Raw genomic sequence first — 27,881 nt, 5'->3', positions numbered from 1 at the left:
GGAGCGGGGCGGGGTAGGGGGGAAGGCGAGGCGCAGATCTCGTGCCGCCTCGGCCTCGCGGGAGGCGGAGGTGGCGGACGCAGCCGGCCCTTCTCAGGTAACGCTGCGGCCTCGCGCGTGGCCCAGGGGCGGCGCGAGGGGCGGGGGCGCGCGAGCGCGGGCTTCGGCCTATAAAAGGGCCGCCCCGCCGTTCCCTCCCGAACGTGCGAGACGCCGGGCCCCCGCCTCCGCCGCCGTTCTGCAGTGTCTGCACCCGGCCGCTTAATGAGATTTATTCACGCTCGGCTCTGCTCATCTTTGCCAGGGGTTGGCAGATCCAGTGCACAGGGATTTCCCACCGCAGTGTTTTTCTCCCGCCCCTTTGCTTCCCTCTCGCCGTAGTATATCCTTCCTTGGTTTCCTCCCGGGGCCCGCAGGCTGCGTCCCGGGCGCGCGCCTGGACATGTAAGGACTTGTCAGTTCCCAGTGACCTCCCTCCTCCCCTGCCTTCTTCGGCGGAATGTAGGATTAAGAGCCCTTCAGCGAAATTTTCGGCCAAAGAAAAAGGCCCATGAAAGTCACCGCATCAGATGTGGACTCCCAGTGTTACTCATTAATGGTTTGTGTGAGGGTTTACTAGCCTAAGGCCAGAAAGCAAAAGGGAAGGCCCGTTAGACAAAACAACTTCATCCAAAAAGGAGGGGTGCAGTTGTGAAAGCAAGGGGTTAAAAAAAAGGGTAGTAAGCGATGCAGCTGAGTTGCCCATAATATTGGAACCATTAGGTTTTTGTCTGACTTGGTCACTAACACTGGGCGTGACCTTGGACAAATTGTTTTTTTCCGGGGCCTCAGTTTGCTCACCTGTGAAACGAGAGTTTTCACTTTAAAATTTGTAAGTTTCCTCCCAGTAAAATTATTTAAGCAGTAGACGGCAGAAACCGTGGTTTCGAGTTTGAAATATGCTACTGAATTAGGACTTTTGACAGTCATTTTCAATCTATCCAAATTAGAGATCGTTCTTTCACACATGTATTTCCAGGTGTATTTTAATGGTTAATAGGTTGCTATATATTTGAAGTGTTGTGAGAGATCCTCATTTGGAGATACTGTGGTTCTCAAAGTAGGAAAACCAGAAAGCTCAAAGGGAGAGCACTGGTAAGCTGTCTATAAATTCCATGACATAAAATGCTAATAAGAATCTGTGCTCCAGGGAATTCGAGACTGATTACCACATCAAATTAGCTTGCGTTTTCAACCTGAGAGCATGATTATAAACATATCTTGCGAGATTTCTACTAATATCCAGAAAATTACCTAGTATTTTAAGAGGCAAAATCTCTTAAGTTGGTTTAAGTTTTAGATGGCAATGGAAGTGATTTTTAAAAAGGACTACCATACAAAATGCATTTTCTGGAAAAATATCTTGTACAAGCTGAATATCAGATGCACAGTACCAGTGATTCTCACAGTATTCTATGCCACTAGAGTGTTCTTTAAAATTTAATATTTTGAAAAAAGATTTAATAGCTTGGCCCTTACTAAATCACATTTTTGAGGGATGCGACCTGGAAATCTGTCTTGTTAGCAACTCCACCCACCGCTGTTGTGGTTCTTCGATAATATAAAATCATGAATGTCTGTATTATATTACAATCTAGTAAACCCATAATATTTATAGTATTCCTAACTAGAAAAAGGTAAAAGTGTTCCTGCCTGGGAAATCCCATTGACAGAAGAGCCTGGTGGGCTACAGTCCATGGGTCACAAGAGTTGAACACAATTTAGTGACTAAACAATTAGCAACCATCAAATTCACAGATTAGCTATTTCTAGAAAATGTTTTCTTTCCTCCTACCTCTTAAATCAACATCATTTACTTAAGAAAAGGCAGTTGCAACCACCATTCCGATCCTTCTAGAACTCCAAGGAAGGAATGTTCACTCTTGAAGAAAAACATTTGCAGCATGAAATTAGGATATTGTGTCCGGTTACATGTAATTAAATTAATGCTCAGATTGAAAACCTGACAGTACTCCCCTAATTAATCACTGTCAAATGTGTTTTATAAATATATTCTTCAGAGGTAAGAAAGAGCTCTGGACTCTTGAGTTAGAGAATGAAAAACCATCATTTACTAGGTAAATGAGTTTGGAAAGATAACTGTTTTGGGGGGTTTCTTTCCTCATCTAAATGGAGAGTAATTCCTGTTTTAACTTTTATGGGATATTATATGAGATAATATATATAAAAGTATCATAATAATCTTTGACATCCAGACATTTAACTCATCTGAAAACAGTAAAATCATTTGGAACTCTTACCTACATACAGTATGAGAAATGCTGAAATTGAACTCTATACTCAATAACCTTAAAGCATCTTTTTTAGTTGTTACTGTTAAGTGACTGTTTGCCAAATGATTTGAGATATAGTGACAAAGGAAGCAGACATGTTTCCTGCTCTTAGAGGTTTTACAGTCTAGCATCACAGAAATGTATTATCGTCATATCAGTGAACATGTGATCATCTCTTCTAGTTCACTGACCTATGCTCATCATGTCATGCCTTTAGTAAAAGCCTGCTCAGCCTTCTATACCAATGCTGTTCAATGTCTGTTAGCATCTGGCTCTTAGCAGTTTATAATCTAGAACAGAAAGCAATGGATACCATTTTTTGGCAGATATTATAAGATGGCTTACTCAACACTTATCCAACCCCCTTCTAGCTTGCTTTTCTGTACTTCAGAAGTTAGAAAATTATAAAATACTGTTTCAACACTGCCTTGCAACTGGAGTACTGGCATGGATGAGTGGTGTGCTGGTAAGTCATTAAGGATGGCTGGAGGAGGGGAAAGACCCTGATTTCTAGTACTGACCAATTTTCATTGTGTGAATACTCCCAGGCTATCAAAGTGGTTTCACTGAATAGGGAGTTAGTTGGAGAAGAAGCTGAGGATTACCAGCTAGCTTCAGCCTTTCACTCCATGCGACCTAGTTTCCAGCAATCAAATGTGCCCATTCAAGACATAGACCTGAAAATGAGCAACACAATGCCTCAACTGCACTCAGGGCAATGGGATTTTCTGGCAAACACCATGGCAGAGGTGTCTGATTCTTCTGAGTAGCTGGGGAGGAATTCTGGCATCCGTTTTGGGAGTCTTAGGTGCTGTGGCAAGAGGTGCTACGGTGGGTTTCTGCTAGAATAGCAATGTGATGTGGGATGAATGTTCTTCCTGGTGTGGTTTTTTTCTGGATGTTGTTTCTAGCGATGTATTATCCAAGCCTGATTGTCTGGTCCTCTCAGAGATCTATGAGCTAAGTACTATCCTTTAATCCCTTTCTGCTTAAACTAGCTCAGTCACAGTCAGCTACACAGTTTGTTGAGCCCAGAGCAAAATGAAAAATGTAGGGCCCCTGTTCACAAAGCAGGAAAAAAGTTGCCATTACATGTACTGAAAATATAAGGCTTTTTCTTTCTTCTGTCATCTCTCCCTCAACTTGTCGTGCTGTTTTTTTAATTTGTGTTTTAATGTCATTCTGAGTGTAGAAAAATTAGAATTTTAGATTATTAGGATGAATTTTATAATGTATCTTTAATTGTGCAGTGCCATTTATAGATGCAAATACAAGAGCATTTAACTCATACACGAAATCACCAAAATTACACAGTTCATATTTTGTAGTTTGTACATCCCACAAGGATGTATTTTGTGCTTTTCAGAGCAGTGTAAATACTGCATACAACCAACTCAGCTGTTTTTCTTTCCCTTCTTGATAGGAGCACAGCCTATCAACCTGAGTAAGGAAGGACTGAACTGAAAGGAACTATGGGTTGCCCTACCTTTCCCCTTCCTTCTGTGTCATCATTTTCAGTGAAAATAGTCATACAGAAAAGTAACACACAAGAAAGGATATGACAGAGTTATTTGGTCACATGTGTATCTTAGGATGCCACTGTCTTTTTTCTGTACCTGACACAACTTCTGGTTGAAATGGAATGCATTGCCTCTTAGAACTGTCAGTGCCTCCACTAAATCAGTCGCTGATGTAACATGCTTGCCTTGTAGCCACTTTGTAACTCTCTGAGTTCCTGCACTACTTAGGTTCATCATAATCCTTGTGAGGCATTATACTGATATATGCAAACTGGGTATAAGGAAAAAGACAAACAGGTTGCCTCCTCTACTTGCCTGTATGATCCATTGTACCACTGACTTCTTTTATAAAACAGACATTCAAACATAAAAGTATTAAGATTTTCAGCATGGTAACTGCAGAGCATTAAACCAAGCAGTGGACCCTGTATGACTGCACAGTTGGCATGCCCATGAAGTTGACCCTGAGCTCAGTGTTTCTCAAGGGGGGTTCTCCTGATATTTTGGATGAAACAATTCTTTATTGTGCAGGATATTTAACATCCCTGACCCCTGGGCACTACATTCCACTGTGATAAAAATGCCCCCATATATTTCTAAATGCCCCCAAAGAGGAGTTACTTCTCTCTACTGAACTCCTGGAGTGGACTCTGATGTCTGCAGCTAGGAACCATGATCATTACAGATCTAGGAAAGGTCATGTGCAATTTTTGCTTTGGATTCTCAAGCAGAGCAAAATACAGAGTTGAGTTAAAAAAAGATTTCAAAATTCTCTTACCTGGGAGAGCAGAATTATGGTGATCTTTTTTTTCCATTATCAGAAAAATAATATGAACGACCTTGGTGATGAAGCAAACATTTGGGAATGAAAATGTAAAGGGGACCAGTGAATTTTATGTGTCGCTTGCGTATAAATGGTAGTTGATCTTTTCTAAGGGAAATTTTTACTCAGTCCTTCATACAGTGTCTGGCCTCTTTGAAACCATGATGGAAAAGAAACTCATTTCCTCCTGGAAGGGATTTAGAAGACCTAAGTAAATATGGCAAACTCTGGAGGCAGTTGCCATTGGACTGCTCGCTCTCAAAAAGAGTTCATGTAGGTTTCCCCCAATTTATTCACAGCAGTCATCTGGGTATAAGATAGGCACATAAATATGTATTGCCTGAATGATTAATAAAATATTTTTTTACTAAAAGAATGGAGTTTTATGTCTCTTCTTTAAAAAAAAAAACTGAAGGACAGTAAAATTAATCATGGTGAGAGCTGAATTTCTCTCTGTTCTTATCTTTTTAACCAGTTAATCTGCTCAGTCACAGGGAGAAACAAAACTTTCAGAAAACAACTTTCAACTCTTCTACTTCCATAAATTAGCAGTAGTAGTTTTAAGGGAGAGACCAATAGCCTATAAATTAAAGAAGATGTTTAGGAAACAAAAAACTTTCAGAATAGAGTAATATTAGAAATGATGCTTGCGCTCTCCAGGACCCTCATCTAAATTACATATCCAGAACTAATATTGGGGCATTTCCAGTGGATTATGCCTAGGCCGGAAGAAACCAAACCCATATAATGAATAAGGTTAGTTTAAGTTCTCAGTTTAAATAATCAAAATAACAAAATCTTACAAGCAAGTGTCTGTAGACATATCTCGGTAGTTTTCCCTTGCCCCAAAGTCCCCACTGCACAGCTTAAATCACACTGCAGGAGAACTTCCACTAATAATTGTTACTGACAGTAAACTCTCCTGGGTTTTGATCCTCAATTTGCATCCCCTTTCCAGGAGCCAGGAGAGCCTATTTACTGTCAGATGTTTAGGTCACAGAACAATACTTGTGTTTCCTTATTTCGGTAAAATATGTTTCTCTAATCTTAAAGATGTGAAATGCATAGGAAAGAAAATATGAAAAACCATAAAATATAGGACATTGAATCCCACCCAAAGGCAGTTATGATTAACATTTTAGTCCATTTTTTCCCTAGAAAATGTTTCAATAAATACTTTACATAATGGAAATAATCTCTTGGGTTCTTTTTTTCACTTTACATTGAAGCAGAAACATTTCCCATGCAAATGAGAATTCTTTGTATACATTATTCTGATGGATGCAGAATACACTGTGTCATGGATGTACAATAGCTTCCATTTTCCTACTGTTGGCCAGTAACAATGTTTCAAATTTTGTTATAAATATCACAGTGATTAGCTCCATTTTGGATCCTACTCTTCACTTTGCAGGAATTTACTTTACTGTTTATTATTTCACAAGAGCATCAGTTCTCCATACATGCCATGTTCTTCCTCTCCAAAGAAGAGAACTGTATGTGATTTTCTTTCTGCCTGGTTTGTTCTTCCGCTCTCCACCTCTTTTCCCTAGTTACTCTTTAAATTTCAGGTCAGGGACTTCCTTGGTGGTCCAGTGGCTAAGACTCTGAGCTCCCAGTCCAGGGGGCCCAGGTTTGATCCTTGGTCAGGGAGCTAGATCCCACATGCTACAACTAAGACCCAGAGCAGCCAAATTTAAAAAAAAAAAAAAAAAATTTCAGGTCAAAGTTCACTTACGGAGGGCTTCCCCAACTGTATTTGATTGTTTCTCTGTTACACACTCTAATTGTACTGTTTTTTTTTCCATAGCACTTATCTTGTTGCAATAACCCATTCACTTGTGTATAATTTAATTTTTGTCCCCCCCTCCAACTAGAATACTACAATCATTATCTGGATAAGCAGTGATTATAATGCTGTAATAAACACAGGCCAATTAATGTGATCTCATACGTATCGCTGATAAAATGGGTTAAAGCTTGAGGTTGAAATTAGTCCAAAATACTAAGGTGCCAGTTATTATGCTAAGAGCTAGGAATATAGAAGTGAAAATGACAGGCATGACTTCAGCTTTCATTCTTATATTCTAGTGCAGGGTTTAGCAAATTTTTCCTATAAAGGGACAGATAAATTTTAGGTTTTTCAGGCCATACAGTCTCTCTCACAAACTATTCAACTTTGCCATAGAAACACAAAAACAATCATGAATCACACATATATGAAAGAGTGAATTCCAATAAAACTTTATTTAAAAAACAGGCAGCAGGGCTGGGTTTGATCCATGAGCTGTTCACTGATCCCTGGTCTAGTGGGAAAGACAGCTATTAAACAGATCATTTGAGATGACCAAATACTTCCAAAGAACAGGGTGCCATTCTCACATGGCAAAGCTGTCCAACTTAGTCTAGAGAGAAGAATAAAGACTTTCTTGAGGAATATGACTCTTAAGTTAATATTTAAGGAGGAAGAGGAGTTATCTGGGTAAAAGTAAGGGTAACAATAGGGACCTTCCTGTGTCAGTACATGCTTAAATTTAGAAGCAAGATTTTTCATAGGTAGTAATGACACAAATTTAGCTGTTTTCTCTTGGTCACCTATATTAAGCATGTATTTTATTCCTTCTAAGCATTTTGTATTGTTTTAACTTTTTGTTAGCTTGTTGATATCTATAAAGTCCTATGTTAGATGCTGAGGGTGATTCAAAAAATGTGAGACCTAGCTCTGTGCTAAAGTATTATGTAATTGACCAATAAATTGTAAGTTTCTCGACATTTTGACATTTCCTTTTCTTACTTGCACAGTATCACACATATGGTTGGTACTGCAGAAATAGTTTTCCCCTGCTCTCTGCATTGCACCATTTGCTGACAAAATGGTTTCCAGTATAGCCACTTCTGTATGACTTGGACAAAACGTGCTGCTCTCTGAAGCAGACACTATTCTGAAGGCATCAGTAACAGTAATTTCAGCTTGTTGAAGGCAGGGGTTGTTTGTGTAAAGGTCAGCCTGTCAGTAAATAACATGCCAACCTGTTCCTTCAAGATTGTAACAGACCTTTGTATGTGTGTTTTTATATCTTTAAAATAAAAAAAAAAATTTAAAGAATAGTGGGAAACTGTACCCAGTGGTCTCACCAGATGTTTTCAAACCAGAACTAGGGCAGTTGTGTTGTAATTTGTTTTTAAAACATTTACTTCCACAAATTTATGACAGCAGGGAACTGAGAGGTGGGTTTTGTTGGTTTTTTTTTTTTTGCCTAAACTAGCAAGTAATTTCATTTTCCATTCGACTTTAGCAGACCTAGCCTTAGGATGAAAATATGGGACTTCCCAGATAATCCATTGAGAACTCCACTCTCCCAGTGCAGGGCCCTGGGTTCGATTCCTGGTTGGGGAACCAGATCCCACATACCACAGCTAAGATCGAAGACCACACATGCTGCAGCTAACACTCGGCACAGCCAAATATTTTTTAAATGTGAAGCAGAGGTTCTTGCCAAGTTTAAAAAGTACAGCAAAGATTAGTCTTAAGAATGAGGGGAAACATTACTCATTTTTCTTGAGCCGCTGCTTCTGCATTACTATGAGCTGTTCTTAGAATGTAAACGCATATAAATAAAGGAGAAAGATACCTTTCTAGAATATCCAGTCCCCTGTACTAAGGATATCAAGGGTCTTTCAAAATTTATTAATGACCATGACACTTGGCTACATCTGCCTCTTTACCAGTGTTCCTGCCCTCATCCTGAGTAAATTCATCACCCAAAGAGACAGCTTCCTAGCACCAGCCTCAGAGTTCCTTGATGTGATCTTCAGCCTCTCGCTTCTGTTGCCACATTGAGAATCTCATCATACATCCAGCTCCTCTGACTTCAGAAATACAGACTCCACATCTGGCCAGAACTTTCATCCTAACTCGCTGTCTCAGTTACTCCCAGCACAGCAATTCTCAGTTCCCTGACGTCTCATTTCCAGTGCTCTTCCCAGCTCTGCTGCAGCCTCTACCTTCTCAGGTTTCTCTGAGTTGGGAACCCCATTCCAGAGACTTCACTTCTTTCTCCCTATCAGCCTTCTCCTGCCTTCACATCTTTTGTCTCCTGCTGCATTCTGTTTTAAGTTATCACTCTTGCCTGGAACTATGTCTCCTTTGCTGTGTTGCCCTGGTATCACCTGGGAAAACACCAGTTTAACTGTCTGCTCCCAGGTTGCTGAGTGCACCCAGATAGAGAAAAATAACTGCTGTGCATACTGGCAGTTATATTCAGGCAGTTATGAGCAGTTCAGTCACTCAGTCATGTCCAGCTGTTTGTGATCCCACGGACTGCAGCTCACCAGGCTTCCCTGTCCGTCATCAACTCCCAGAGCTTGTTCAAACTCATGTCCATTGAGTCGGTGATGCCATCCAACCATCTCATCCTCTGTCGTCCCCTTCTCCTCCTGCCTTAAATCTTTCCCAGCATCAGGGTCTTTTCCAGTGAGTCAGTTCTTCACATCAGGTTTCCAAAGTATTGGAGTTTGTTTCAGCTTCAGCATCAGTCCTTCCAATGAATATTCAGGACTGATTTCTTTTAGGATTGACTGGTTTGTTCTCCTTGCAGTCCAAGGGACTCTCGAGAGTCTTCTCCAGCACCACAATTTAAAAGCATCAGTTCTTCGATGCTCAGCCTTCTTTATGTGTTCAACTCTCACATCCATACATGACTACTGAAAAAACCATAGCTTTGACTAGACAGACTTTTTTCAGTGCAATAAATTCACCTTTGTTGATAATGCTAAATTGTCACTTTGTCAGTAACACTAAATTCAGGACCTCCAATCCTGGCTAGATCATTCTCTATCCATACTGTTGGGAAGAGAAGGTTTTCTTTATAATGTATTAGTCTCTACCCATCTGAACCTCCTGCTTCATAAACCAAGATGCAATGTTATAAATTCTTTGTATACCCAAAAGTACTATTAGGCTGAATCATTTCAATTACATTAACCTCTCTCTGATTCTCTAATTTAGCTTTTGTGCTTACTTTCCTGTTTTACTTTATATCAATAGTTTGGGGTCTTGTCTATCCAATAAGGTAAATGTTTAATGTTTTTAAAATTAATATTTGAATAGTCAAAAAGAACAGTCTCAAACATTATGGAATGAAATGATAATGGAAGGGAAATCACTACTACGATACTTACCCTTTTAGAAGCAAATCCAAGTAGTCTCCAGTTGTAACTTGGAGCCAGAGGCCTAAGGCTCAGCTCACTTGATTCATTCCATTCTTGCCTTTCCCAGCTTCCCCTTTCCATCATTTCTGATCCCACAAATTTCTGAGAACACACTCCCTTTCCCGCCTGAACTAGCAGGCAAAGCAGTACTGCATGGATGGGCAACAGCAGTGTGTATGTTTGTACATATACTTGTTTACTGAGTGGCGGCATGGTTAAGAATTCACTCTACAACCCAGCTTCCCTAGGTCCCTGCTCTGTGATTTTGGGCAGATTACTTTCTGTACCTCAGTTCTCCCATCCGTGATATACAGATGATAATACTAAGTTCCTACCTCACAGAGTGGTTGTGAGGATTGAATTGTTGTTTTAGTTACTAAGTTGTATCTGATTCTTTTGCAACCCCGTAGATGGAGCCCACCAAGCCCCTTTGTCCATGGGATTTTCCAGGCAAGAATACTGGAGTGGGTTGCTCTGCCTTTCTGCGGGGCAATCTTCCTGATCCAGGAATTGAACCTGTGTCTCTTGCATTGGCAGAAGATTGAATTATGTGTTTTAAATGAGTTAATACCTTAAAACTGGTAAGCACCCAGTAACTGTAAGCTATTATTCATAACTTAGGATAAATTATTTATTGGGAGGACTGATGCTGAAGCTCCAATACTTTGGCCACCTGATGTGAAGAGCCAGCTCAGGAAAAAACCTTGGTGTTGGGAAAGATGGAGGGCAGGAAGAGAAGGGGGCAACAGAGGATAAGATGTTTGGATGGTATCACTGACTCAATGGACATGTTTGAGCAGACTCAGAGAGATAGTGAAGGACAGAGAAGCCTGGCATGCTGCAGTCCATGGGGTCACAAAGAGTTGGACACAACTGAACAACTACATAACAACAATATTAATTATAGCTTCTTTATTACCTGAAATACACTTCATTAAGGAATGATGGAAAGGGGAAGCTGGGAAAGGCAAGAATGAAATGACTCAAGTGAGCTGAGCCTTAGGCCTCTGGCCCGGAGTTATAACAACTAGAGACTACTTGGATTTGCCTAAAATAGTATTCATTAAGAAGAGAATAATGATGAAAGCTGGGAGCTATTAAAATTCCATTGACTGAACATAACAAGTAGAGTTTTAAAATTTCAAAGACCCATGAAATGGTTTAGTCCTTTGATTCTTAACCCAGTAATATGTATCAGGATCACCCATGAAGTATTGTAAAGTCACACTTACCCAGACTCTCCCATCTCACATCTACCAAGTCAGAAATACCAAGTTCTAATGCCTCTTCCTCTAAAGAACCGTTAAGCTAATTCAGGTCTTTAGATTTTATGATGAGGAAATAGAGATTTAGAATAAGTAACTTGCCTAAAACCCCAAAGAGTATGTGGGTGCCAGGTCACCTAGCTCCTTGGTAAGTCATCTTCCTATTCTTTTATGTTGTTTGCCAAATACTGACTTTTAAAGAAATTAATATTGGAGTTTATCCTTGTCTCAGTAATATCAGAAAGAATAATATAGGTTTTAAAAGTATACTTTTTCAGCATTTAATTCAAAACAAAATTTATTTTACAATTCATGCCAAGGACTACTGCATGTTTACAATAAAATTTAAAGTGAATTTTGCTCTGTGTTTCATGTGGACATTAGTTTTTGCCACAATGCTTGCTGCTAATTAGTGTAAGAAAACACTGCGTGTGGCAGAGAGCTGCTCAACTCGACCGCACAGACTGACAGGCAAACGAAACAAATGCTTGATAAGGAAAGGTAGCTGTGAGGCATTAAACTCTTTAGAGCTCTCAATAATAAAATAGGCATTTCTGATAATTAGGATTTTTTTGTTTTATGTTAAAATTTTTTTTAAAAACCTTTGTGAAATATTCTTGGAATTTTCCAGGCTGTGAACAGTCCACGTAGGAAAATCACTGGGTATTAGGGTCATGTTTTTCAGTGGCTAAGTCGTGTCTGACTCTTTGTGATCCAATGGACAGTAGCACACCAGGCTTCCCTATCTGTCACTTACTAGGTACCATTTTCTTATTGTAGCTTTACTAATTGGTAGAATAAAAAATCTAAAAAATATAGCAAAAATTTTTTTCTGAATTTTTGTATTTGATATTGAGTACTATGATATTGTATCTCTTAAAATGTTTTTCTCTATCCATAATATAAAGGGAAAAAAAGTACATTAGAACTTGTATGTAATCTTGTGCAAAACTATGAAATTAAGGAAACAAGGCAGAAGCAAGAAAATGGAGCTCAAATTAAATCTCTCAAAGCAAATTGATTTATATTTCACTATGTTTGCAATTATAAATTTATTTCCATGTATGTGTTTCTTTGCTAGAAATGATAAATGGCTGCCGGCCCAACTTATGATTCTTAGGCAACTCCATTCTACCAACAAACCACTCATTTTGATTTCGTAAGTGCTATGCATAAGCCCCTAAAGAAGTCTACTATCCCGGATCCCCATCCACTTATTATTAACCTATTATTATTTCTACTTTCCTTTGCCTTACTCCATACCATTTGCTCTACACATTGTCTCAGGTTTGGCCTTTGGATCTTTTTAATTGATGCTTGTGTTTGGCCTCCTGGCATCTCACTACAACCTGATCATCTTTGGTTTTAGACTCAGCTTCTAGTTCCGACCACCAAGACTTATATCCCTTGATTCCAGCAGTTCAGGAATTTCTGATGCAGCCACTGGCTGCTTTCTGTAAGGGATCAGTCCCAAACACTAGCCCCATATTATAAACATCCATTTGTGCAACAGATTATGATCACCACTACTATGTGTAAGGCACAGGAGTAGTTTCTGGGAAATATAGAAAATTAAGTAGTAATAGAAAGCTTCTTAATGCTCTCAAAATCCGGTAAAACAAATAATACAAGCTTATAATGAAGTTTAAGATAGTGTGTGTTTAACTCATGAAGTGTTTATACAAACAAGACATTAGTTTAAAAAAGTTCCAAATAGAAAGATCCTTAACTCAGGAGTTAACAGGTATGTGGTACAAGAGGGCATGTCCAAAAGAACCTGAAATGTGAGTCATGGATTAAAAAAGGTTAGGAACACTGACTTCCTAGGTGGTGCTAGTGAGTGGTAAAGAACTTGCCTGCAAATACAGGAGGCATAAGAGACCCAAGTTTGATCCCTGGGTTGGAAAGATCCCTTGGAGAAGGGCATGTCAAGCCACTCCAGTATTCTTGCCTAGAGAATCCCATGGACAGAGGAGCCTGGCGGGCTATAGTCCATGGGGTCACAAAGAATCAGACACAACTGAAGCAACTTGGCATGCACACACACACTGACAAATTTTACCTAGACTTTGAAGGTAGGGTAAGGTAGAGTATACACCATGAGACAAACACATTTCAAAAAGTGGAACCAAACCAATAAGAGCAGAAAAGGTTTTATTGAAAAAACCTTGTTTGTCTAGACATGGTTGACAGTGTAACAAGTGGAAGAAAGCCTAGAAAAGTTGGTTGAAACCAGATTATGGAAGGGTTTGAATACTGAGAGGTTTATAGTTGGCAAGCATGTTTTGGGGAGTCTGATAGTTTTGAGCAGGAAATGATGATCGGTTTGATTTAGCATTGCTATACAGGAAGGATTTGGTAGCAAGGAGATAGGCAGGCAGAGACTGCAGACCAGGAAGTCAGTCAGGAGGCTAACACATATACTAACCTAAAGTAAGGAGGGCCTGGAGAGGATTTCATTAAGTGCCTGTTTTGAGTCCAGTGCTGGTAATACAATTGAGGGCTGGGTCCTTGTCTTTAGTCTCATGAAATATTGATCTCTTAAAGGCTCCTAGAGGGGTCTCAATGCAGACCTTTGGGACCACTTCTGATCCTTGCTAGGGAATTAGGTCCTTGCTAGTTACTGGGGAATTAGATCCTCATTTTACAATAGAACGTATTCCCTACCTTCTAAAACTACTTTTCCATTTTATGAGTCTGCTGATGTAAAAGTATCCCAACCACTTGCACATAAAGAGAAGTAATTTATTACTTAAGATAAGACAGGAACACTACACCAGACAAGGCAAAGAAGAAAATGACATGTCTTAAAGAGATAACTGAAGATGATGTGAAAATGAGGAGAATGAACTGGAGGTTAGATTAGGGGCAAGAAAACCAGTTAAGAGGTTGTTGTAGTAATCCACCTGCTTGATTAGGAGGGTCTAAACTAAGACAGTAAGAAAAAAAGAGTAGTCCTTTGCGGCTACTTCCACCATCATCCTTTCTGTTGCTGCCCTGGTACAACTCCGGGTTGGGTAAAGGACTCTCATTTGGAGTGAATCTTGAACAGAGAGACTTAAGGACACGAGAAACACTGTTTACTTCTTCTGACTTAGAGGTAGTGCTTCTGCTGTCAAGTCGTCTCTTTCCTTGTTCCTGTCTCATTTGGAACATGGTTTACCAGCCTTCATGTTGATTCTGTGAACTCCCTAATAAATTCTTGTTTTGCTGTAGTTAGCCAAATTGGTTCCTAGGGCTTACAATTAAAAAAACCTCTAATTGACACTGTATGTGACCTTTGAGGCACCTGTGGATAACCAGGTGGAGACTGTTAGTTAGAAATATGAAACTAGAAGAGGGGTTTTCAAAGTGATGTATCAGCATTACCTAAGAGCTTGTTAGAAATGTAAATTCTCAGGCCCCACCCCAGACTAACTGAATATGAAACTTGAGGAACAGGGCCCTGGCCGTCTGAATATCAGTAAGCCCTCTGGGTGATTGTAATGCATTGGTTTGAGAACCAATTAAACTACCGTTTAGAAGAGAGTTTGAGGGTGGAGATAAAGGTGTGAGTCAAATCAATGACAGTTACTTTGGGGGGGAATGAATAAATGCCCAGAAGACTGTAAGAGAAGATAAACCCCCTGAAGTAGATGAAACAGTCAAAGAAGTTGATAGTAGTGCAGTCCAAGAGCAGGGGATTTTAACGGAGGTGTCAGATGCTATACAGAGGCCAAAGTGGATGAGGACAGAGCCAAAGTGATTGGACAGACCATTACGAGGTTTTGGTTTCAATTGAGAGAGAAGTGGTACAGATAACAAAAATAAGTGGTAAGAGAACAAAGGTTAAAAAAAAATACAGGATACTTTTTGCAGTAGATTAGGAGTGCAAGAAAGAAAGTTGGGATAGATGTCTTGTCAGTAATGCCTAACACGGCTCGGGAGCCGCGTTAGGCATTACTGACAATGTCTCAAGTTAGTTATTGCTGAATAACAAACATTCTAAAACACAGTGGTTTAAGACAGTAATTGTTACAGTTCAAGTGTCTGAGGGTTGGCTAATCTCTGCTGGGCTTGCTCATACTTCTGAAAGCCTACTGGGGGGTTTCCTCTAGGCTGGGCTCTATTTCACATATCTGTCATCCTCCTGGGACTCTGACTTGCCTAAGCGTGTCTTTCTCACAGAGATGGAAGAGGAGTTTTGTTTTCGGCTTTATTGTCATTGCAGTATTTTTAAAATTATAGTACAGTTGGTGTGCAATATTATGTAAATTATAGGTGAACAATATAGTGATTCACATTTTTAAAGGCTATACTCATTTGTAATTATTATAAAATATTAGCTGTATGCCCTGTGTTGTACAGTGTATCCTTGTAGCTTATTTTATATATCATAGTTTGTATCTCTTAATTCCCGACCCCTATATTGCCCCTCCCCCCACTGTTAACCACTGGTTCTCTGTAAGTCTGCTTTTGTACTATATTCACAGTTTGTTGTGTTCTTTAGATTCCACATATAAGTGATACACAGTATCTTTCTCTGACTTATTTCATTTAACATAAAATCCATCCCTGTTGCTGCAAATGGCAAAATGTCATTCTTTTTTATGACTGAGTAGTATTCCATCATGCATATGTACCACACCTTCTTTATCCAGTCATCTGCTGATGGACACTTAGGTTGCTTCCATGTCTTGGCAATTGTAAATAATGCTGCTGTGCACTTTGGGGTACATGTATCTTTTTGAATTAGTGGTCTTTTTCTTCAGTTTTTGTTTTTTTCTTATCTGGAAGATGAGTCTTAACAGGGCAAGTAGAAATACACAAGGCTTCTTGAGGTCTAGATTCCAAACTGACATGCTGGCCCTTCTGCCTCATTGCGTTGGCCAGGTTATGTGACCAGGCCCAGATTCCAGGGTTGGGAAATAGACTCCACCTCTCTAGAGAAGTTGCAGAGTGGCATGGTAAAGGCATGGGTTCACACAGGTGGGGAAGGATTGGGACCATGAATACCACCGTAGGAATGACAGGAGTATGCTTGAAAGTAGAAATGAAGGAATATGCAGGATGAAGAAGAAGGTGAAGTAAGGAGAAAGATCAATACCATAGGTCAGAGAATTAACCCTTGGAAAAAAGAAAGAATACTTCTGGGAGTGGAAAGAGAGGAATTTGATTGAATTAGATTTAGCAAATTAAATTCAAGATGCCCAGTAAAATTTAAACTTCAGGTAAACAATGAACAAGTTTTTAGTATTAAGTATGTTCTATACAATATTTGGCTGGAGAAGGAAATGGCAGAATACTCCCGTATTCTTGCCTGGGAAATCCCACGGACAGAGGAGCCTGGCAGACTACAGTCCATGGGGCTGCAAAGATCCGGACATGACTGAGGACTCACGGCATGGCATACAATATTTGATAGGCTCTCGGTCTGCTATTTTTATTGGTGTAAATACCACTTAAATATTTATGTAATGCAGTATTTTGGACTCATTTACCCTAAACTATGTTTCCTTATTTATTTGAAATTCAGATAACTCCTGACAACCTACATTTTGACAACCCTACTTTGGATGAATTTTCAGTAAAGCCATGGTAAGATAATCTGCAAAGGGCTAGATGGGTGCATTGGGGGATTTAATCCTGGAAGAAGTTTGGAACAGCTGCTATGGACACTGTGCAGTGTCAGTGAAAGGACTGCTGAGCAGTAGTGAGGCCCACTTACTGACCAACAGCAAGACTTTTTCTCAGGTCAGCAGTAATTCTTTGCTGCTTAGAAGCAGTGGTATCAACAGAGATCATTGGTGCAGGCAGCCACCTTGGTGTGCCTGTGCAGGAGAGGCCTGGGAGGGGTTTGGGGCACAGCTGAAATGACTAGGGGTCCAGGTTGTTCATAGAAGCAGGTGAAACCAGAAGGTGAATTGGGAGGCAGAAGATGAGAATGGTTCAGAGAAGTGGAAGTTCACAGTGCAGAAACAGAATTTACAGCATTGGAAGAATAGCTCTGTGATAATGGGGTTAAAAATCCAATTACATGAGGCAGAACTGGAGCTAAATTAAAAGCAGGAGCTCTGGAGACAAGATACCTAGCTTTACATTCCAGGTGTGTGATCTTGGTCAAACAATTAAATTCCCTATGACTTAGATTTTTTGTGTGTGGTAAAACATGAATAATAATGGTTCTCACCTCATAGGGTTACTGTGAGGATTTACTGTGAGGATTAAGTGAAATAAACTGCACATAGAACAGTATGCCTTGGTGTTTGCTATCTTTTTTCTTATTTTACATACCATTTACATGTATCTATAATCAATAAATGTGAATAGAGACTGTTATTTGAAAGACAAGTATCAAGTATACATTGTGTGTTCTGCCTTCACTAACAAATGCCGTGTCTGGAGAATACACAGTTAGCTACCTGTTGAAGCTGGAGCTCACGTAGCCTTTACCACTTAAGTTTTACTCTTCTTTACTGTTACTACAAGAAAATAATTATCCTGCTCAAGTCATATCTCTCTCCTCATTTCCCCCTAGGTGACCATGCTTGGGGATTTTCATAGTTTGAGTAATTCCCCTGAGCTCTGCCACCCAGCAAGTTAAAGAGGACAAGATTGCTCCCTGGGGATTGTAGTTCTTGGAAGGTCAGCAGCTTGTTTTCATGAGGTCTGCACCCTGACCTGGCCTACTGTTAGGAGCTGTTGTGTTGGTGGTTTATGCTGTTTTTAGTTGTTTCTTCCATCTTACACAGTTATTTGTATATAAGGATTTTTGAAAAGTAAATGTCTTATGGGACTGTTTTGCTTCTACAAAGAAAAATTAAAACTGTTTGAAAGTAATTACTTGTGTGTTTTATGTTTCTCTTTTAAAATAAATGAAAGTATTAATTGATGTTGCCTGGAAAGAAAATGAAGACCAGAGAAATGGCTATGCTCTTGGTGTTTTAAAATAAGGTAATATTATTCTCTGTTTGAATGGCGCCTTCTAAGGAATTACCATAGTCTCATACACAATCGACTTAAATGCATTCTTTATCTTTAAAAGGAAGCAGAATAGGATCATTGAATAAATCACACGTGTTCACAGCCTTGTCTGGTGTAATCATATACTACACAAACACATTATTCTCCAGTCAGGAGGGTAAGGGGACATTTGAAGCGGGGCTTGCCCTTGCAGAGACCTTTTTTTGTTTAAAGAATAGTGCAGTGAAAGACCACACAGTAGAAGATAACAGAAAATATCTTCCATGCCTTCCTCCACCTTTATACTTTCTCGTTCTCCTTTGTTCTCTGAGGACATCTGTGGTAATGATTATTCTGTATAACTCATAGGTACATAGAAGGCATATCCTATTTCATTTAATTTTGTCTACTATAATTACTGCTCTCTTTTTACATCATGCTATTGTAGGTTTTTAAAATACTTTGTAAAAGATATGAAAGATGTTATCAGAAATTTATTAGTTGGCTGTGGATATCTAAAGAGTATATGTTTTAACTCTGAATTTAATAAAATTACATTTTAGGAAGTCTAGTAGACTTTTATCAAGCTACATCTTAAAGAGGTATATATACTGAAAGATGAATTTCATTTTCCTTTTTTTTGTATCAATTTCAATGAATTTTTTTCTTTTTTACTTAAGCATTTAAAAGACTTTCTTAATTATGAAAAACAGTGATAAGACATTTTGGAGGTTTTAAAATAGGTCCATTATTTCAAATGTTTTCAATATTTTGATAGCTGCTTTGCTGTCTATATTATGGAGGAAATTCTGAAGTTTCTACTACTTTTTAGGGGTTCTTATATCACCTCCCAATTTTGCCCTAGGTTGATCCCTTGGGGATTTTTGAAATTTATGTTTGAAAGGGTTTTTTTAATGAATGCAGTAATTTTTATTTGAAAGTTTTTCAAACAAATTTTATTTTTATTGTGAAAAATGTCAGACATATGCAAAACTAACGCAAGTTATGTCTGAGCTTTAAGTGAGATGTCAGTACAGGGACTATGTTTGTTAATGCAGCATGTTCAGGGATTTAGGAAATGTTTGTGACTTACGCATGCTTGAAAGAATTTGTATAAATCAAATTTTTTTAATTGTTCAATCATTTTCCCATCTATAACAGATTGTATTTCAAATGTTTGTTGGTTGTTAGCCAATTTTGGGACCTACAGATGTGTTTCTCATAGAAACAATCTTAAAATGGCTATTAGCTTTTCAGCCTAGCTCTCAGTAATTTATCTAATTCATAGTTAAGCCCACACATCACTTTTAACATCGTTTCAGTGAGAAAATACTTCTTTTACAGTCGAAGTCCTGGGGAACACCATCCCCTCATCTTCCCTTCCTCTAAGTATGGATGTAGAGAAGGAGAGAGTCGGGTCCTCCTTAATGAAGATTCATATCCATGATGGGTCTTCAACAAAAGGAGCAGGAACTCAGAGGACCCTAGGAGTATGAGGTGGGGGATGGGAGTGCACGCTGTACATTCCATTCTGAAATTATTTACGGTTTCCGTTGCTAAGTGGAGTTTGTTTTTGTGCTTTTTTTTTTTTAAAGGACTTTTTATTAAAAAAGAAAGTTTCACAAATACTCTGTTGTATCTAAAGTTTTCATTTTACAGGCTTTTTTAAAGGAAGGCTTCTGGTTATTTTCTTCTTTAAGTTTCTGGCATAGTGGGAAATTATTTTTACCGGCTGAGATATGCCTAAGACAACAGGAAAAGATTCCTGTCTACTAAAACGTAAAACTGGAGTATACACATGAGTACTATACTGTAGATAAGCTAAAGTCAGATTGTTGGAATAATGTTTATCGTGAACATACAAGTAATATTAACCTTTTAGAGTGTCTGGGAATGACAAATGAAAGCAGGAAGATGAGATCCAATGCTTTTGTCTTGCCAACTTGTCCTTTCACTGTTGCAAACTGACCTTACATTCCTACTCTTCCAGGCTCTCATCCTGGCAGCTCTGTAGGCCCCTATCTTACATCCCCTCTAGAGAATGTGCATGCTGGTGAGTGACTAGAGGGCAGGCCCCCAGCACTACTGAGCCTCATTTTCCCAGAGGGAGTAATGCCAGTATCCTTATATACACAGAGATCCACATGTACTTTGTGATGAGTCTGATGAAGGTCCCACAGCATGATGTACCACAACTTCACTCCAACCCATGTTTCCAGTAGATGAAGAGGGTTCTACAGTGTGTCCTGTACTGAGCTAACAAGGTATTGAATACTTTCCATATGTTACTGTGTTAGTTCTCACAGTAACTGAAGGATGAAGGAGTTCTCGTTTTACAGATGAGGAAATTTTCCAAAAACTAGTTAGAGATGGAGCCTGTGAGTGGTGAAACTGGATTCAAACTGCTCTGAGGGGACTGAACGCACAAATTCCTTATTTGAACTTGCCCACTCCCTGGCGGCACAGATGGTAAAAAATCTGCCTGCAACGCAGGAGACCCAGGTTCAATCCCTGGGTTGGAAAGATCCCCAAGAGAAGGGAATGGCTACCCACTCCAGTATTCTTGCCTAGAGAATTCCGTGGACAGAGGAGCCTGGAGGGCCAGAGTCTGTACGGTTGCGAAGAGTTGGACATGACTGAGCAAAGAGTTGGACACGACCTGAAGTCTCAGGTAAACGCCTTGTAGCTTTCAGTAGGTTTCTGCAGCTAGAAACGCAGTCATCTGTAACCCAGATGAGGAAATTCTGGAGCCTGATATTAAGACAGGGCTCCAGAAGAACCCTTCAACTGGGTGTACTGGTGGTGCTGAGAGTGCCAAAGGACAGGTTCCCCTGCCAACCAGCATGACAGCAAAGTCTGCATGAAGATGGTAAACAGGAAAAGGAATCAAATCCAAGGAACTAGAGTTGTCAGGTGATGCCACAGAGGAGCCTCTAGACTCACAGTTTCTTCTGCATTAATCAACAACGTCTCCAGTAACTTCAAAGATACCTACTTCTAGGGACTTAGCTGGCAGTCCACTGGTTAAGATTTCACCTTCCAGTGCAGGAAGGGCGGGTTCAGTCCCTGGTAGAGGAGCTGAACTCCCTCCTGCCTCACTGCCTAAAAGCCAAAACAAAAACAGCAAAAGCAATGTTGTAACAAATTCAATGACTGAAAATGGTCCACATCAAAGAACATTTTTTCCTACTTCTAGATCTCTGAATTCCTAACCACTGATGGAGAGTCCAAATTTAGGATATCAGGCTCAGAAACTCCCGGAAATAGCTTAGGACAGTTCTCAAAGTATGTTCCTGGGAACAGCAGTGTTACCAAACTCACCTGGGAACTTGTTAAAAATGCAAATTAATAAGCCGATCCCAGACATACTAAATCAAAGTGGGGTCCAGGAATCTGTGCTTTAACAAGATTCTGATCTTGGTGTGCACCAAGGTTTGAAAACCACGGCCTAGGAAGATGAAGGATTATCCAGATCCTCCACATTAACCTAGAGTTAACTAGCAACAGCTGCCTAAGGCTAGCGTCTGCCTTCCCTCCTTCCTCCAGCCTCTAACCAGTGCTGTGGTTAGAGTTAGGTGACTCTCTCAACCAAGATGATTACCCAGTTGGTCATTTTTTTTCCTTGAAAACTCCAAGGAAAATTTTGGGTAGGTAGCAGATGATCAGTAATAACTGAATTGAAATCTTAAAACTCATTGTTTATGATAGGGGAATTGGAAATAACTTAAATGAGGTTTGATTAAAAACATTCTGTGAGGATTGGGACCAACACTGACCACTACTGCGTTCACTATATTCTCATTGCCTAATACAGAGAAAGTGTTCAATATTTGTTGGTTGAATGAATGAGTGAATATATATTCATATATATTCAAATTTTGAAGTACAGTGTAGCCAGTTGAAAAGTTTTCTGAAAGCAGTCTCACTCCCACATACCCCAATACTCAAAAATCAATGTTTATAGCAACTTTATGGATAATTGCCCATAGCTAGAAACAACCCAAATGTCTTTCACCTGGTGAATGAATCAAGGAGGGGGACTGCATTTGGGATATTAGTTGAGGGGACTTCATTTTATATGTTGTTTGAATTATTTATAAGAATTTATTTATGTATTACATAATTAAGCAATAAACAACATTTTAGAGACTGGAAGGATAAACACCCACAATGTCAATAGTAGTTATCTCTGATGGAATGACAAATGATTTTTTTTTCTTATTTGTAGTTTCTAATTTTTCTATATATACAGGTTATGCTTTTATAACTGGAAAAAAATGTTACTTTAAAAATGGGGAGAGGGACACCCAGGAAGCATGACACATGAAAAAATTTATAGAATTAGAAATGTGAGGATTTCCCTGGTGGTCCAGAGCAGGGGGCATGGGTTTGATCCATGTTTGGGGAGCTAAGATCTCTCATGCCACATGATGCAGCCAAAAAAAAAAAAAAAGAAATGTGAAGGTTATAAAAATATCTAAAGCATAGTTTCACTGGAAAAAGAATTTGGATACTTCCTCCTCAAATTTGATATCCATACAAATTACCTGGAGTACCTGTTAAGTTCAGATTCTGATTCCAAGGATTTGCATTTCTCACAAGCTCCTGGTCCTTAGAGCACTTGAATATCAGGCTATAACACTGTATTGTCAAAAAAAACAGCCACTAACCAGCCACACAAGCATTTGAAATGTGGTGAGTCCAAACTGAGGTGTACAGGTGTAAATTACACCTCAGATTTTGAAGACCTAACACACACACCGAAAACTTAAAACATCTTAATTATATCAATTACATGTTGAAATGATACTTTCGGACATATGATGTTAAGTAATATATTAAAATTAATTTCACCTGTTTCTTCTTACTGTTTTAATGTGGCTACCAGAATATTTTAAATTACATTTGTGGTTTGTATTTTTTGGCTCGTATTATATTTTTATTGGACAGCACTGATCTAGAATAACTATTAACAAGATTGTTCCTTCGCTCTGGGTCTTAAATCACTACCATAATTCAGGAAAAGGATTAAAACCTCATTAATGATCAAATTGGCAACTTTCATATATTATTCATTAAGTTAACATCCTTAGGATTTCTTAAAATCTTTAGGTAGAGCCTGAGACAAATAGAAATTGTAGAATTTTAGATCAGGAAAGAAACCTTGAGGTCAATTTCAGACCCCTTATCTTATGGAATTACTTATCAATTTGACAAAAATGTATTCAGTACTTAGTATCTGTGAGTATTACATGATGGGCAAGCAAGGTGAACACCTACTCTTGAGAAGCTAAGAATGATGGTAATGGGCTATACCAGCACTCAAGAGACATGTGGATAGAGTGTTTCTCAGACACAGAGGTAGAGGCCAGCACAGACTCCATTTTCCTAAGGAAGATCTAACAAACTCTACACAAAGAGGGCTTATTTGGTCTGGCCCCAAGTTGCCCCAGCTTTTACAGCTTCTGTTTGCTGTCAGTGATGCAAATAAGGCTTTAGGATTAGCTGTGTATTTAAATAATCCATATAAGGCATGTTCTCCCTTTTCTTTTACACAAAATAGATACACTATTCATCAGAAAGCAAGGAAATTTAAACCTGAGAAACTTTGGAAGTTTGAACACAGTTGATAGTAGCAGAATGAGATTTGGGGTATAGCACAGCCAACCTTCCAATTATGTGTGCAAATGAGGGACAGGAACTGCTGAGATGATTAAAAGCTATGAATAAAACAAGAATCTCAGTTCAGCAGTTATTTTTTAAAACTTATTTATCAGGAATATCTTATATCAGGGCATTATGACTGAAATTTGTTCTTTGTTACATTTCCTTTCTGTGAGGGAATGAAAAGATAAATTTAGGATAAACAATAAAGCATTTCAGGGAGTTACGAAAATTCTCATTACTTCAAGTGGTAGCATGGGCTGAAAATATGACTAGCCCTTTACTAGACCTTAATTTTTTTTAAGTTAAAATCTGGTTCCCCCCTTTAATATTTCAACCATTAATAATGTACTGTTTCTTTAAATTGGGTGGCTTTGGTATGCATTAGTAACCTGTAGAGAAGCAGCTTCAGAGGGCAAGCTTCCCTCATGACATGCACAGACTCAAAGGCCCTCGTGATCATGGGCTGAATCTAATCTGAACATCTGTATTACTCATTTTCAACCAATATTTTTTAAGTTGCCCATCTGGAAAAAGTCAAACCTACCTGAGAATGGCTGAATGGGCCTTGCCCAAGAGTGAAAAACTGCCTGAAGCTATTCAAAACCAAAACTGAACTAAGCAGAATAAATAGTTCAATTTAAGAATTGTAACTACTTGCCCCTGTCTTTATCTTTAAGGGTAATTGGAACAAGATTTTTAGAAGTGTTTGCTTAGGAACCAGCAAGGTAATTTGGTTAATTTGGCCTCATTCATACCAAAAAAAATAGAGTGTTTTGAGTCTTGTTGGCTTTTAAATTCCCAATTTTTTTTTTAATCTTACTCCCAAACTTGAGCAGTAATTATTGTAAGTGGCCTTATACTATCAGTTGTGTCTGACTCTCTGCAACCCCATGGGCTGTAGCTCGCCAGGCTCCTCTGTCCATGAAATTCTCCAGGCAAGAATACTGGAGTGGGTTGCCATTCCCTTCTCCAGGAGACCTTCCCAACCCAGGGATTGACCTAGCTCTCCTGCATTTCTTTACCATCTGAGCCACCAGGGAAGTCCCAGAGGGACCTAATTTTCTTAAATGATCATCTGCCATCCCCCCACATACAGAGGAAAACCCATTACTGCATCGTTTAAAATGCAGCCATTGTAAAGACAGCTGTCCTTTGGATCAGCATTTTTGAGGTGCAGGAGGTTCCTATTTTGAAGTATGGACAGGTAAAGATTGTAAATTTGGGGGATTTGGGATGATGAAACATTTACAGGTTTAGATTCTGGAAATACATATACATGTAAGTGTAGTCCAATAATGTTGCAATTTAGGTATGAATTCTTTTTTTCTCAAATACAGAGTTTTAGAGGAAGCAGATGTTTTAGGAGAACCAACATACTACTCATGTCTTGTAAAACACCAGACTTGCTTTGCGTCTTTCCTGAGTTGCATCAATAGACAAAATACAAAATGATAATTAGTCTCCTTGTCACTTCATCAGAGGATTTACAGCTTTATAATTTCAGCATGTTTATGACACAACTTACACCCTTATTTATTTCAGATGATTTTGTTAGCTGGTATCTGCAGGCTATGAAAAAAAACTCTTATCTTTCCTAAGCTTTCCGTGTCAGTTGGTCATTAGAAAACTTAATGATCTTTTGGAAAAAATTGGAACATTCTAGCCTCTTAAATAAGTGTTTTTCCCTCTATGGCATTTAATTTCTTCCTTTAAGTTTTTACTTCAGCTATAATTTTAGAGTAAATGGGAAGTACACATAATAACTGCATTTAAATTTATGATGTGCTGATTCTCTTTTGAAAGTATTCTTGTAATAAAGAAGGAATTCAAAACAGAGAACCTTAATCTGCAAAAATAAAAGAAAGCTACAAATCTGCCAGCATTTCATTCACATTGAGCTATATATTTCTGAGGCATCTCTACCCTTACTAGCAGGCAGATTTTCATTCTCTCTCCAGAATAGAATATGGATAATATAGATAGACATTGGTAATTATTTGGCTTCCAAATTATGTTTTCTTCATGTACATAGATTCAGGAGCAAAATGTTTAGAGAACTGTTTCAAATGTATCTTGAGTGGAGAAGACCAACCAGGACAAATCCAATCTATTCATTCTCTTACTCTCCTAATTCGCTGTTGCGTATTTTCTCCTCCTGAAATCACCACTGCCTCCTTCCCCTCTTCCTTTTCAGCCCTTGTGTCTTGTCTCCCTGAGAAATAGGAGTAATCAGAGAAGAATATCCACAGATCCAACCACCATCACCTGCCAGTTTCTGTGCATATTCTCTTCCTTTCTTCCTGTTACTATGAATGAAATGTTCCAAGCTCTGTATCTCTTCAGCTTGTGCACTAGAGATCCTATCCCTTCCCTGCTACTCAAAGACAGTAAATCAGCAATCTTCCCTTCTCTTCTGCATCATCGTTCCCGCCCTCTCTGCTAGATCACTTCTCTTTGCATAAATTGCTGCCACTGTGTTGGAAGCAGCTCTCTGCACTCTTCCTGGGTTCTTGTAGTAGCCTAAGTGGTCTTTCAGCCCCTGCTCCCCTTCAAACTCTACTTATCTCAATAGCCAGAAAAATCCAAGATCTTGATACTGCTTTGCCCAAAACCCTCCAGAGGCTTCACATCTCACTGAGGGTAAAAGCTAATGTCCCTGGCAAGGCTTTCAAGCCTTATTTGGTTCATCCTGTCTTTCGCCTCTAACTCAACCTCCAGCTTCCCTCTCTGGGCTCCTCCTGCACCAGCCACATGGACCTCTTCTTCCCTCCAACACCAGACACACTCATAGCACTTGCACCAGCATGGTTTGTTCCCTTACTTTCTTTGGATCGTTCCTCAAATATCACCTTCTCAATATAACCTTTCCTGTTCACTCTTTAAAATTACAGCTCCCCCCAACACCACCACTTTCCCTGCTCTGGTTTTCACTTACTCTGTGTGGCGAAATACTCTGTATTTTTACCTGTTAATTGTTGTTTATCATCTGTCTGCCCCGCTCCCAAAGAAAATCCGTGAGTGCTTGGGACTTTTTTCCTTTTTACCTCCTTCCCATATTCCTAGTATAGTCCTAGAATGTAGTAAATGCTCAACAATAACTTGTTGACTGAATCTGTCTTTATGAGAGTGTAACTAGAAAATGACATGGGAATATTAGTCATGCTGACTAAATTTTTAAAGTCTATCTCACCAATTCTATTTTACAGACATTATTTGAAGATATTTTTAGCTTCACTGGGATCTCATAGATCTTTTTTTTTCCTTTAGAAGAATCGTGGGACTCTTGTATACTTGAAGAGAAATATACTGTGAAAAAAATGTATGTATCTTAATTTCTTTCGAACTCTTGTATCTTTCAATACCTTGCTGCTTTAAAAATTTTTTAATTCAATTCAGACATTCGGGTATTTATTCTTTATGATCCCTAGTCAAACATGATCTGCTATCAATTTCCCTGTAAGCACTGCTTTTGTGTACTGCACAAATTTTGGTATATTGTATATTAAGTTCAAAATATTTTCTTGTAATTTCTTCTTTTACCTATGGGCTATTTAAAAATGTTATTTAATGTCTAGATATTTGGGGATTTGCACATATATTGTATTCTAATTTCACTATATAGTCAGAAATCATATTTTTGAAATTTCAGTCATTTTCTTTTTTTTTGGAACTTGCTCTGAGGCCCAGCAAACAGGTTTTCTTGGTGCATTTTCTTTGTGCACTTGAAAAGAAATGTGTATCCTGAAGTTTTTTTAGATCGTATTCTATAAATGTCAATTAGACTAAGTTGGCTGATTGTATTATAAAAGTCATTTATATCTCTGCTGATTTTCTCTTTGTTCTGCTAAGTCGCTTCAGTCGTGTCCGACTCTGTTCGGCCCCATAGATGGCAGCCCACCAGGCTCTGCCGTCCCTGGGATTCTCCAGTCAAGAACACGAGTGGGTTGCCATTTCCTTCTCCAAGGCATGAAAGTGAAAAGTGAAAGTGAAGTTGCTCAGTCGTGCCCGACTCTTAGCGACCCCATGGACTGCAGCCTACCAGGCTTCTTCGTCCATGAGATTTTCCAGGCAAGAGTACTGGAGTGGGGTGCCATTGCCTTCTCTGTCTCTTTGTTCTATC

General features: G+C 39.0%; 2 long non-coding RNA genes across 3 annotated transcripts in view; both read left to right on the top strand.

The window, feature by feature from the left end:
* LOC106502467 overlaps nucleotides 1-27,881 on the top strand; it is a 54,592-nt gene that overhangs the window by 849 nt on the left and 25,862 nt on the right. The window lies entirely within an intron of this gene.
* On the top strand, nucleotides 25-27,641 carry LOC108636723. 2 transcript variants are annotated; one of them, XR_001918529.1, is made up of 6 exons: nucleotides 25-97; nucleotides 16,668-16,729; nucleotides 17,670-18,085; nucleotides 19,439-20,358; nucleotides 27,029-27,080; nucleotides 27,611-27,641. It is a non-coding gene; the product is annotated as an uncharacterized LOC108636723 (long non-coding RNA). The 2 variants fall into 2 exon arrangements; XR_001918528.1 differs by lacking the exon at nucleotides 25-97 and having other exon boundaries at nucleotides 15,853-16,729.

This window comes from Capra hircus, chromosome 9 (genome assembly GCF_001704415.2).
Source record: "Capra hircus breed San Clemente chromosome 9, ASM170441v1, whole genome shotgun sequence".
Taxonomy (NCBI): domain Eukaryota; kingdom Metazoa; phylum Chordata; class Mammalia; order Artiodactyla; family Bovidae; genus Capra; species Capra hircus.
Note: the sequence above shows the minus strand (reverse complement) of the source record. Positions and strands in the feature narration are given on the sequence as shown.